The sequence below is a fragment of the Larus michahellis genome, chromosome 5 (genome assembly GCF_964199755.1).
Source record: "Larus michahellis chromosome 5, bLarMic1.1, whole genome shotgun sequence".
Classification (NCBI taxonomy): Eukaryota; Metazoa; Chordata; class Aves; order Charadriiformes; family Laridae; genus Larus; species Larus michahellis.
The window spans coordinates 60,374,705-60,384,122 of NC_133900.1; positions in this window are offsets into that span (position 1 = coordinate 60,374,705).

Consider the following 9,418-nt stretch of genomic DNA (forward strand, 5'->3'; position numbering starts at 1 on the left):
TTTGTGTTTTTGTCCCTTTAACTTGCTTCGTTCATGAAGTGAGTTAGTTTTTTCATATCAAATGGGGAAAAAAGCATCAGGATAGATGGGTATGACAACAATGCCTTGTGCAGCATGTGAATATAGTGTACAATAATGCCAGTGCCCTCAGTGTGTGCTTGGCCAATTGACCTGTAAAACAGGCATGGGAAGCCCTGGGGGTTTCTTCTTTAGGGGTTGGGACTAGGGATGGGGGGGGGGGGGGGAAGAGAAATAAAACTTTAGCTTCTCAAATGCAAAAAGAATCAGCATTGCAGTACAGGGATAGAGAGGCTTTCGTGCAGGCAGGTATAGGCAGTTCAGGATAAAAGGATGCTAAAACTTCGCCAAGAACCTGTCTTGAGTTGGCTTGTGGAGCTGCTCTGCGTAAAGAACATCGAGAGCAGCTCACAGCTATGCTGGGATTCCTGGAAGAGATTTCTCTGCTTTTCAGTTCTCTGCTAAACGGATTTGGGTTTTCCCTTGTCCAGTATGTGGCTTCATAGGGTTACATTTTCCTTGAATGATTGCCATGCGCCCAGCAAAAAGCAAATTATCCATATGAAAACAGATTATTTTTTTGCTTCGCCTGTTTGGATTTTTCAGAAATTAATGAATGTGTATGTATTTATTATGTCAATATTTCATGCTGAAGGCAAAGTAAAGGTTTTACATTTGCCATAATATGTTTTTGTGCACCAAAGCTGTATTATCTCTTATGTACGTGAATGAAATCTTACGTGCCCGGAATCATGTTTACATTTTTTCAACTATGTTAGTTCATAGAAGAAATTTTCTCTCCATGCAGGGGTTGCCTTTGTAGTTTCTTGAAGCACTGACCTCGGCTCACATCCTAAGATTTTTAGTATAAATTTGATAATGACTTGAAATGATGTAGCTAATGTATTATAGATATCTTACTCATTAACTTCTCATAAATATCCAAATAATCGCCTAGGCTTAGAAGTAGCAAGTATGCCTGCAGAGACTCCTGTGAAAAATGTGGAGTCAGAATTTCAGAAGCAATTTTTTTTTTTTTTTTTGAGGTGCATCAAGGAATCAAGAGGCTAGAAATCCAAATCTGAAGTAGGCTGGTAAGACTCAGTGTGGTGCTCCTGGAGCTTCCATTTTTCATCTTGTAGTGGGGGACGGAATTGATGAATTGTTACTTTTCCCTACTTCACTTAGTTTTCATTAACTTGGTTAACAATTTTTTCGTGTTTCCACAACCACTTTGGCAGATTCTTGGGGTTTTTTTTTTGGAACGGAGATTTCCAGCCAGCTCAAGCTGCAAGTGCTCATCCTCTTGGGGAATCACAGCTGACTCCTATTTGGTGGCAGATTTGTTTGGAATAGTTGAAGAAGTCACTGCTCCCAGCTGCCAGGCGGCTCTTCTCTTGAGTGACTCCGTGGGGATCTGCCAATGTCAGTTTACGTGGGCACACCTGTGGAGAGGGTGGTCTTTGGTGGAGGGTGGGCAGTGAGGGCTGACTGCTTCCTTCTGCCATACGAAATCTGCCAGAAAAGTCTGACACCCCTGGGCCTGCTCTTGGCACACATTGAGACATTTCTGAGTATTTTGTAAAGCCAGGTTTTGCTACGTCTTTTTTTCAAGAGTGTGAATGTGCCACCTGATTCATCTTCATAGCATTAATTACATAGAGACAACATGGACGTCCTATTATGTTGCTTTAGAGAATTTTCCAACATTATTTACGTAGTTGATCACAGATACATACAGTGGCTTATAAAATGTGTAACGATTGATTTCTATTCCAGAAGGCTCATAACCTGCAGCCTCTGTTCTCCAGGCATGTAGATGTTTACTGCTAGGCATGTGATATCAAAGATGTTGTTCACGTATTTAGAGTTGAATACTAATGTTATGCTTAAGGCTCTGGGCCAGCATTACGATAACAATAAGCATAAATGACAACATTGTGTGAGGAAGGTGTGTGGACTTAAGGCTGGACTTCAGACCATTAGCTAAGAAAGTAATGAAAAATCAAAGATTATGCTGTTACATTGCTCAGCACGTGGAATTTCTAAAATTCATAGCAACTCTTCACGTTTTCATACCTTTATTTACTGTTCCCCTTTGCTCACCAACAAATATGACTTGAATACTGATCAAAAACACGCCCCTTAAATTTGCAACTCAGCAGTATAGCCTGAGGCACATGTTAACAACTCCTTAGAAAGTATTTCACAGTCTTTTGGTATTTCCACATCACTTAGCATAGCATTGCATTTATACACAAGTTTTGTCTGATGCTGAGTAGCCGTCAGCTTTTCTAAAAGGAATGTTAAATAAAATACTTGTTTGTGAGGTGGGTTTTTTTTCCAGGCTGCAGCTGTGTCATGAGGTCTGAATGGTGAAAACTGCTCCCAGATAGTCAAACAGAAATGGAACAAGAAGTTTGAAATGAGAATTAATGTTAAACATCATATCTGCTGCTATTATGACAAGACTTCAGAATGCCAGATGTCAATATGTAATTGCTTTAGGTATTCTATATTACTAATACAATTATTATTACAATATTACAAATTACAATTATTACAAATACCAACAAGATAAATACTCTGCTTTGAGCCCTAAGAAATACTGAATTCTGATTCCAGCCAGACTCATGTGGGGTCAGTATCAGAATGCTCATCATCAAATCAGTGAAAATAGACTGTGATGACTATTTTCTGACCCTGATACCCTGAAATACACAGAAAGCTAAAAAATACAATACTTTGAATTACTATCTTCGTAGAAATACTATAGCAACATGATCATTCAGTATCTAAAAATGCAAACATACTGAGAATTAGGGTGAAATTCTGTTTTCACTGACCTTTGTAGGGTCAGAATTTGTTCCAGGTGGGTGAAAATCAAGTTCCCTGCAGTTTAAGAGAATTTCATTCCGGGGTGCCGCAATCCCGTAGTTCCTTTAGTTTCCCCAGGCCACACCTTATTCTCCCATCCTTTCTTCAGATACCGGCACTCGTGTGTTCCCATTCCTAGATGAGAGACCTAAACTGGGCCAGACGAAATGAAATTTTCGGTTTTCAATTAAATGAACGTTGGCCTGTTTCGCGGGACTGTTAAATGACCTCAGGGCTTGGTGAGCCTAAAGGGTTGGGAATGTGTGAGAGGAAGGTTGCAAAATCAGCAATACAGCTGATTATCTCCAGCTGTTACAGAGATAAACCTTGGTTATTTCTCTCTTTTACAGGTTCTTAGCTTTGTCAGAGAGACAAGGGAAAATCTGAGGGAAAGCCTGAGTGTCATGAGACTATTGGCATGGTGACCACTTGTGCATTTCACATGCCCCAGCAATAAGAAATGGTTGCAGAATCCCCATCTCACTATGACCTCTGTGTGTCGTAAAGAACTGTGGGAGCCCTAAGAAGCCAATAAAAGGTAAAGGTTGTTGACACTTCAGGCTGAGGGTCATGTATGGACCTTTCTGGAAAGATCAAAGTTCTGTGCCCTTCTCCAAGATGTATAATGTTCATCTCAGCTGTTCTGAGATACAGGGTTATTTGTTAAAATACTGTTGTTGGTCCTTCTTCTCCAGAAACTACATCCCTCTTGTTTGAATCCCTCTTTGATGTTTGAATCAATACAGTTTTACCTGGAGCTCTTAGTAATACAAGAATATGTCCTTGTTACACTAAATTCTACCTCAATAAAGGTAGTTTTTGTCAGTAACACTGACAAAAATGTAAAGATGTATCTCTAGTACCCTCAGGTAAAGGAAAGAAGGATATAGAAAATTCTGAAAAAAAAAAACCAACACAACAACCCAAACCTGTTGTATCAACCCAGTCTGTGTTTTCACTAATAGTATAGCATTCTGTTTTGGACATCTTGTCAGCAAGTATGAGAAATAATCTGAGGAGATGACAAAATAGTTAACAACTAGGGGGAAGGAAGGCATTTTGATAGGAGGGACAGGCCATTACAAGCGGTCCACAGGGAGGCAATTAGATCCTTTTCACCCTCTTAAGGGGACAGTCATTGAAATTAAGAGGCAATTGATTTAGAAGTGATAGGAGGAGTGTTGTACAATTAACCCATGGAATTCTTTGCCACAGGCTAACTTCCAGTCAAATAATTCCTTCACCGAATTCAGTCACTACAAAGGTAACGCTTAAGATGATATATATATATTAGAATACTCACTGCCTTAAGTAAGAAGAAGATTGTTTTCCTGATTAAAGGCATAAAGTGTACACCACCTGGGAATAGGTGTAAATTCCCCTCTGTGAAATGTTACTTGAATGCGTTGTGGAGGTTTTATGTCTTAGAGCATACAGCTTTGACTGGTGTCTGCAACATGATACAGGTTATGGGCTACTCTATTTTAATCTATTGAAAATTATCCTGACTGAAACAGATGAGATCATGATCTTTTGTAATGGAGGCTTGGGAAACCATATATATTTATACCTTTGTATTCCACAACAGCCTAAACCAAATTTAATGAGGCAATTTACAATTGCCAAAATTGTTGAGCAGTTAAAGCTCCCCTCTTCCTAACAAGCTTAAGTGGCGTAAAAAAGGATCTTTATTACATGTGGGATTATGAGACAGAGTTATCGTGTAATGGAACACATTATGCATTTGTTACAATGACTGCTGTGCTGTAGATACTCTGGTGTTAGCGATGTTTCCACATCTACTGCCATGCACAGGAGAAGCCGTACCTCTGTTACTCCTAACAACAAAAGGAATACATAGCTTCTGAAACAGGCAAGCTTTTGTTCTTCCCAGAGATGTCTTATATGCTGTCTATAGCGAGACGCAGCTACAAACAAAACATATTCTTTTGTAAATGCTCATTGTTGATTTGGTCTGACAAGAAAGGCTGTAATATTTGGTTACAGTGCTGTTAGCAACATGAGGAGAAATATTGGAGACAAATAAAAATCCTTGACATTTCTCATCATACAAAGAGCTTCAGCGATTTCAAAAAAAAGCTAAGAGCATGGCCTCACGTAGACTTTTTAAAAATGCATTGGCTTCCAGCTGTCACTCAGGTACCTGGGATACCCTTGAGAGTTAGTCAGTGTCCTTCATTTGCTGATGCTCTTGATGCCGTGTATGGGATTCAAATTTGACATCAACATTTTATTTTGAGTCGTGGTGCTCTTTCCTGCTTGTTGGCTTTGCAGCTGATAATCAGCCGCTCCATTTATAGTTGTCACGTTTCACTGGTGACATAGTCTTTGCTCCCTGTAGCATACCACTAATGCCACTGGTAAGAGTCAAAATAATTTTGACTGCCAAGTGACATTGGACACTGTAAGGCACAGCTCACCAGGATGCAGTAACTCTCCCGTGCCATTCAGTGTACCTGCTTGGATTTGATGTGCTCTGATTTTGAACAGCTTGAATCCAAACTAAAGTTGTCAAAGCTGAGCACGGTAGGGAATGCCGTTTAGGCCTCTAAGTAAGGTTGCCTCAATTTCAGGTGTAGTGAATGTGTGCATGTTCCTTCGCCTCCATTAAGAGGGGTGTGTGTGCGCGTACCACCGTAAAAATCAGACCTATAGTAGAAACAGCTTAAACTAGTTACCTTGAGGCACCCAAATTTCAAAGTGTTGATCTTCAGTCTTCTGATGGTAGCTTGCATATAGTTAAGGTTCCTATAACACGGTTAATAACTTAAGGAGTGTTTCTTCTATCTTGAGGCATGAGAAGGTTCTTCCTCCTAACATTAATATTAATCTTGTAGTGGAGATTGGATTGCTTTCCGAGAATTAGAATATAACACAGTGTCTCCATTCTACATTAACAAGCTCTTTAGGAGTTGGGGTTTTTTCTCATTAGTAGAGCAGAACCATACCCAATTAAGCAAATGAGGCAGACAAAGACTGACATATGCAAATTAGAAAGAAGCCTGGTAGGCAAGAGGAACAAAAAGAGGCAAAAGACTTAAGAAAAGCAGTAGTGTCACAGAGTAATTCATCTAACTACAAGCAACTACTGAAAAGAGTGTGGTGAAGAAGGATTTGCATCAGAAGATGTGATGATATATCCAGGAAAAGATGTAATCCAAAAAGCTTTCCTCAGAGCTCGGGAAGAGGGACTGTCTCAACTCCAGTTTATTTACATGGGCAATTACTCAGCCTAGCAAAGGGAGCTCTTAATTGTGCAACATTTACGAGGACATACTTGAAATGAACTTCAGCCAGGTTGGTATCATTTTTGTTGTCCCCTAATTGGGGTTTAGGTTCGTCCCTGGTGCACAGGAGCCAATGAGCACACAGAGTCGAGATCCCCCTTCTAACCTTTAATGCAGTTCTCTACAGAAAGGGGTGCCAAGCGATAGTTCAGAAAGCTAGCAGACCTCTTCAGAGGGGTTGTAGGTTTTTATATAGTTTGCAACAAAGAAAAAGTTACACAAAACTTCTTCGTTGGTCACCTTTCCATTATAAAACTGAAGGTGTTCTGCGCATGCTCTGATTAGTGGCTAGTTCATTATACAAAGGCGGTCTGACCTTAGCATGTAAGGTCTCCTTCCAGGGGTGTGATTTTTACTATGCTAATTAGCCCTAGGTTACCCTCGGGCAACCTCCTTTCCCCACTCTCCCATTCCCCTAGTCAAGAGGTTATTCAGCCTTGATGGCATTAGCTCATTCCTGTGTTATTTTGCGATACCCTGTTGCGACTCTTTACTTTGAGGACTGCGTTTTCCACATAGTGAAAATCCGATTCTGGACTATTTAAGTAACCTTCAGAGACCTTTGTTTTCCATGCTTCCCTGAGCTTGATTTTTAAGTAGAGTCTGCCAAGACGACCCCACTGAAAGGGGAATCAGAGCTTCTTAACTGAGAAGCTCCTTAAGTAAGATTAGATTAATTCCATTTATAACCAATTTCTTAAATGACTATGCTCGGGGAATTCAATGTGTTAAATGTCAGGAAGCTCTTCCTATTGCATAGGAAGAAGTTCTAATGTGGTACTAATACAAAGCCTGATATATTCAGTAAGAGTCTTTCCAATAACTTTAGGTCTCTGAAGTTCAAAGCTCTACAAATTTAATAGTTGCTAAACTGGGCAGAATGAAAACTTTTTTTTTTCTATTTCAGAAAACGTATGTGTATTTATTGATAATGTATGTATATGGAAATGTATGTGTATCTAATGTATGTGCAAAAAATGCAATGCTAAGTGACAGAACAAAAATTAAATACAGCGGTGAAGTTTCACATGGGCTTCTTAGCTCTATTCGTCTGTGTTCCGACATTCTGATAGAGTTGTTTTTTTTAATGATGGAGTTATTCGTGCTCTAAAAGTGGATTGCTAAATATAGTTGATAATGATCCAAATTTCTCCTAGAATTTCTGGATCATATATCATGACTATCTTCCATAGAGCCTAAAGACCCAAAAGCTAAAATCATCGACACTGAACTGGCTGGAAAGCGAGGGTGGTCTATCTACTATAGAAATACAAGGGCTTACATCCTTAAGGGAACTTAATGTCTAAATGCTGTTTAAATTGCCATCTTTCCACTGAAACCACTGAGAATTAGGTCTTTAAATAGAAGTTAAATCTCTCTGTGGTGTTGCACCAAAGTCATCACCTGCAATATCTGTGTATATAATGGAAACACCATAAGGAGATATTAAACTGTTTTATCAAGTCATCTATTGATTGTTTTGCAATCTATGGGCATCTTTGTGCTATGTAATAATTGAAAATGGAGGAAAATAGCTTTTGTAACAGTTTACTTGTGAGATAACATGTCCGTGAATTACTGTAGGCATACACCTCCTTTGGATCACCTCATGTTAGCCAGCTGTTATCATATAAGGAAGAATTTTCAATTTTTAGAAAGAGAACTCTCTGACGTTGCTGAGGATTTTGGCAAGATTGTTAATGATGGCATATTGTCAGGCCTGTCCTTAGACAACATTTACTGGCGGGGACATTAGATTCTCCCGTGAGCCTGTTTGTTAGGAAAAATTCTAGAAATGATTGACTTTGTGACACAGAGTACTTCCTGTAGGTGGTCACATCTTCACTTCTGTCATGGCAAATCCATGCAGAATCACCAACTTACTGAGAGGAATGCATTATAGTAATGGCAACAATTATTTTAAGCTGGAATTAATAAAAATTGGTCTGCTGATTTCAAGAGTCAGCTCAATTAAATTAAATATATCGAAAAAGGAGATACATGTGCCAATAATGCCTTCTCACATGTTCACCCCTAAGTATCCTCTGAAAAATACTGTAGACTGAACTGTGGTTGCTCATGTAAGGTTGTTCTGTTTTGGTTTTTTTCCTACAAGTTAAACTAATTCATTTTCAGAGAAAGAGAGCCTTTGTTTTTCACCCCTTGGTTTTCACTTGATCCCTTCTTTAGAAAGTTTAGATAGTGAGCAGTCCTGTGCTGTTATTTGGCATGTATGAATGTCATTCTCCTCTCTGCTCCTGAAAACCTCCTCGAGAGAACAGGGGTAGAGCAGACAGAAATTCAGGTAATCCTGGTGATGAGAGACAGTTAAATGAGACATACCTATTACAAAAAATATCTTTGACTACTGAGTAAAGCAGGGGAGTCATGACATGAAATCTGTTTTTATATATACTCAATATTAAAAAAAACCCAGGTCTTGTAAGGCTCTGTGAGATCCCCTGATGAAAGACTTTTCATAAATGCTAAGAATTATAATATGAAGTAAGCTGTCAAGACATACTGTCGTGCCATAGAGATCACAGGCATCCCATGAAGGAAGGAGGTGTGATATGTCATTCAGAAGCCTTTATGAACCTGGCGTGGCTCTTGCTAGACTGGCAGAGCTTACCTGGGCTGGCAGAGAGCGTCGGTGGTGTGTTGTGAGTGACCCTAACACGCAACTGCATCCAGGGTTTCCACGTTACTGAGTGAGAGTCTGACCTGAATGTTTCTCTAACGTATACTAGTTATTTGATAATTAAGAAGTTTTGTTATTGGATAAAAAACATGATTAACTGTGGTTGTTGAAGCTGGTTGTTGAAGCTGGTTATTATTATCCTTGATGATGTTAGGAAGAGGAAACACTTTGATGGCTGTTTCTCCTGGAGAACTCTCTGTTGGATTGATGTGGCTTCCCTTGCCAGACGCACCAGAACATGGCTATACTGCAGCGATTGTGATGTGCACAATTTTGGTGTGCACATTTTAGTGTGTACAATTTTGATGAAAACATTTTCCAAGTGATATTTATAAGAGATAAAAACGTGTTCATCGTGGTTGTTTCTTTAGAGTGGTTCAAGTGTACAGGAAAGTAAAACTAAAAGGCTATTTGTGAGATTTGATACATCTCCTAGTGCTTAAAGTACTTTTTATGCTAAGACACAACATATATGACAAAGGACAGTACCATACACAGGACGTGCCATTCTAGA